The 4,455-nt window shown below is 44.2% G+C and overlaps 1 long non-coding RNA gene across 1 annotated transcript; it reads right to left on the reverse strand.

Moving 5' to 3' along the window:
- Positions 1 to 1,901: 1,901 nt before the first annotated feature.
- On the reverse strand, positions 1,902 to 4,455 carry LOC136515003 (uncharacterized). The gene is made up of 4 exons (XR_010773921.1): positions 4,190 to 4,455; positions 2,576 to 2,609; positions 2,386 to 2,453; positions 1,902 to 2,285 (listed from the first exon to the last, which is right to left on the reverse strand). It is a non-coding gene; the product is annotated as an uncharacterized lncRNA (long non-coding RNA).

Here is a 4,455-nt window from a genome sequence, read left to right on the forward strand (position 1 = left end):
CATCACACAAGCATCCATACAAGTATTTCTACGGAATTCCTAAACCCTAAAATAGCCTCTATGCAAGGACTGCATAAAAGAAGACATTCCATGCATATTCAGTGACCTGGAATTGAGATGCGTCTCTAATATATGATTAGAGATGCGTGTACAAAATAGTGCATACTTGATTAGCTATCACCCATATATAGAGAGACACATCACTAGTAGAGAAACGACTTTTGATCCACTTCGAAATTTAGCTTTAGTCCCGGTATTTTTCGCGTCCGGGACTAGAGAAACATTTAGTCCCGGTTGGTAGCTTCAACCGGGACTAAAGATCACTGCCCAACGGCTACTGCGGCAGGCTTTTGCTGCAGGGGACCTTTAGTCCCGGTTGGAGCTACCAACCGGGACTAAAGGTTAACTTTTACTCCCGGTTGGTCCCTCCAACCGGGAGTAAAAGTCTACTCCCAGCTGGAGGCTCCGTCCGGGACTAGAAAGGGACCTTTAGTCCCGGTTGCTGTCTCCACCCGGGATTAAAGGTCCCCTCCTATATACCCTAGCCTCCCTCAATGTCTCCCTACTCGTCAGCCGCCCCTCACCCTCTCTCTTTCTCCCCTCCGACCCTCCCTACCTTTCCATAGGCATCGTCCCTCTCTCTCCACCTCCCGTTCATGACCCCTCTCTCTCATCGGCGTCAGGCAGCAAGGGCGATGCAGCGGCGGTCCTACGGCTCCTCAGCTCGCGTCGTCTTGTGCGCCCTCCCCAGATCCCGATGGCATGAGGTTGCGGCACGCGCGGGGGCCCTCAGCTCCCGGCGGCGCGCGCGGGCCCTCGCCCCAGCACCAGCTCCGGCCTAATCTCTCCTCTCCACCAATGACTTCTCAGATCCCGGTAGAGACGAGAGAGCTAGTGCCAGCTGCAGCTCCGGCGACATGCGGGGAACCAGCAGCAGCAGCTCCGGCGAGCTCGCACGGGCGGCAGCCTGACTCCTGTCGACGAAGAACACAACAGGGATCAGCACATGTATTCATTCCCTCCTTTCCTCTTCTTTGCTGGTACTTTGTGTGCTAATTCTATTTGTTGCTGCACTGAGCTGCTAGTGGATTTGGTTTTTGTCACGATTTGACAGATTTCTGAGTGGATTCGTTATGGCGGACTAGATCTGGAGCGTTGCCTATCTGCATGGCTATGCAGCAATAGTTCAGAAGCAGAGTGATTCATTTTGCTACTGCTGTTTGTAGGTAGTATTAGTTGTATCTAGTGTTTTAGTCATGATGTAAAAAATGGCACTTGTAGCATACTCGAAATGTTGTAGTACTGTGTTTGAACTGTGCTGGATGTATGATACTTGGGTAACATGTTTAGATGCACTAAGCATTTGCAAGAAGAGTTGTGTAATGTTCTCTGTTTTTATATGATGTAGTTGACAATCATCAATTGAAAATAGAAACAAAAAAAGAAAAAAAAAGAAAACCTTTAGTCGCGGTTGGTAATACCAACCGAGACTAAAGGGCCGGCCCACGTGGCCAGGCCGGGAGGCCTCTTTAGCCCCGCTTGGTATTACCAACCGGGACTAAAGGTGGACCTTTTGTCCCGAGCGAGAAACCGAGACTAAATGAGGGACCCTTTAGTCCCGGATTCGTGCTCCCGGTTGAGAAACCGGAACTGAAGGGGTTTCCCAACCGGGAGTACAGCTTGTTTCTGTACTAGTGCATGTCAAGAAGACACGTGTCTGGATGAGGGCAGTTATTAGCATGTTTTAATAAAAACATGTTTAGTAGTTATTAAATAGTTTTGCATTAAATAGTAGTATAAATTTAGTAGGTATTACATCATTCTTTGTCATTTATCAACCGATCTTCATCAATCGTGCTGGTAATAGTGTCTGATTAGGAAATGAAGCGAGGACACTTGTGTCTTTTTGCATTCTCTTGAATATACTATATTACAAGACAGAATGAGTAATTATAAGGCCAATCCACCGGTCATATGCAGTATGTCCATTGCATGTGGCAACATGGAAAGTGTTACATCTTGTTTTTTATTACGATGCGAGCGAGCAGATTTGGTTCATCTGTCAGTTCCAATGTTTGGTCAGTTGCATCATCGGTTCTCAACTGATGGGGCTGATCGACGTGCCTGCGGTGGCTGATGAACTCGAAGGCTGTTCCGATGGCGCCGCGAGTGATGGCAGCCTTGATCACCTGACGCCTGTCAACGTTGCCCCCGTGGCTGCTGTAGCTACAGGCGGCGGTGGAGACAGTTGCACCAGCTAAGGCACCTCCAATCATCGCGTTCTTCTGCACGACGATAATCAATCGAATCAGAATAATTAATTAATACCAAACAATAATATAAATGAAAACACTAGAATATATTCGTATGTATTGGTGTAATTACCCAGTCAGAGTGACCACGCATCAGTTCTGCTCCAAACTCAAGGGTCTCAAAAACTCCAGCAGCAGCCCCTGTGTTATATTTGATTTCATTTGTGAAACAAACAAACATACGATCGACCAGCGAGAGTGCATAGCCAAAGCAGGATTCATGCATATGCAAACAGTTAACTGAGTTTGAAAAAAAATATTACCCCAGTATGCACCCTCCTTGCAAATCTTCTTCAGCTGCATACATAGACACATGTTCAAGCAAAGATTAATTAAAACATGCCGTTTTACTGTGCCATGCAATGAAAATGCAAAATCTAACTATAACCAACTGAATATTCACATACACGTTATATGTTGGTGTTATGTCCTCACCTAAGATGACATAGCTTTTGACAAACAATTACCAAAATCTTGCATGCAGGTACATTCTCTACCAACCAAAAGGGGTTACTAGATTATTTTGTCTACATTCTTTTCGCAGGGTAATGAACATAAGAAAAAGTTTTTGTCTTGCAAAATGGAACATCCTATGCCAACCTAAAGACCAAGGAGTCGAAGGATTGATGAGCTAAGAATGAAGAAGCTCTATTGAGCAAATGGCTCTTCAAGCTTCTCAAGAAGGATGGCACCTGGTAGCATTTACTACATAATAAATATCTATAGTATCTAAACCTTTAGTGCAAGTTTATTAGAAACCAGGTGACTACATTTCTGGTCCAATCTCTTATGAATTATTTTGGATCATTCACAGTTCAAGATGGATCATATGTGAGGTTCCAGTAGGAGGACAAATGGCTTGGCAATGTCACACTAAAGGATTAGTGCCATAGACTTAATAATACAGCAAGACCCAAATTTGTCACCATTTCACATGTCCTTGATTCCTCTTCCTCCGATCCTCTTCAAACCTTTCAGGACGCAGAGATCTCATTGGCCAAACAATTAGCATATGGAATCATTTAGTGTCACGTGCATGATGTGTTCAATGGAATCTACTTCTACACCCAAAAGGCCAAGTTAATTCTTAGTGAAATCACACTACCAAGTTATATGGTATGACGTCCTCAATTGTGAGAAGTCTATGGAAACTGAAGGCCCCTCTAAAGATTAAGATTTTCAATGGTACCAACATAGTGGAGTTGTTTTGAAAAAAAAGTAACTTGGATAAAAGAAATAGGCAAGGGAACATGGTATGTTCTTTTTTCATAGAGATAAGACAATTAATGGACTTGGTTTTTGAATGTTGAGTTGCTCAAGCGATTTAGAACACAACTAAAATGGCCTTAGGGTCTAACAAAATCTCATAGCATATTTACATATGTTCGGTAGCTGGTTAATGGCTTTAGCCAAAGATGTGAAACCACTAGTATTGCTAGGTGTAGCAACTACATGTTGGTCCATTTGGTTAAGCATGAATGATTTGCTTTTTGCAGTGGAAAGAAAAAATAACTTCTCCTTTAATTTGCAAGTTATCTTTGCATTTACCCATTGGATCTATAAACCATAATTCAGAAGCCAGACTTACACGATTTGGTTGTAGAGGATTCACGACAAATTGGTGTTGTTGGCCATAAACCTTTTTTCTTAGGCACATAGTGGCGAGTATACGAGAAAAGCACGCATGATCCCTTTTGCTTTTTAGGAATTGCGTGTCTTGTTAGGTAGAGGCTAGAAAGCATCTCTTAAGACTTTGTATTAACTTGATGTATTATTCTTAGAAATTTTAATAAAATCCCCCATATTATCAAAACAAAGGTACTAGCTTTATTTTTGGTTGTTGCCAATCTAAAGGAGTTGCTAATAAAGGCACATACCTGGAACCGGTCCCGTTTTGATCTCTTTCCCTAAATATCTTTCTCGGTTGAGAAAAACTACTCCTCGAGTCATCAAGAAAGGGGAGAAAAACTCATCCCCTTTTCCTCTCCTCATCATGCATCAGCAGCAGTGTTGGAGGAAGCAGCCACGCTGGGCAGCGACCACGCCGACCCGTAGCGCCATGCCAGCAGCAGAGCGGGCGCCATGCCGAGCGGGAGAGCAGGAGCCGCACCGGGCGGGAGATCGCGTTGGATGGGGAGCGCCG

The sequence above is a fragment of the Miscanthus floridulus genome, chromosome 17 (genome assembly GCF_019320115.1).
Source record: "Miscanthus floridulus cultivar M001 chromosome 17, ASM1932011v1, whole genome shotgun sequence".
In the NCBI taxonomy this organism is placed as follows: domain Eukaryota; kingdom Viridiplantae; phylum Streptophyta; class Magnoliopsida; order Poales; family Poaceae; genus Miscanthus; species Miscanthus floridulus.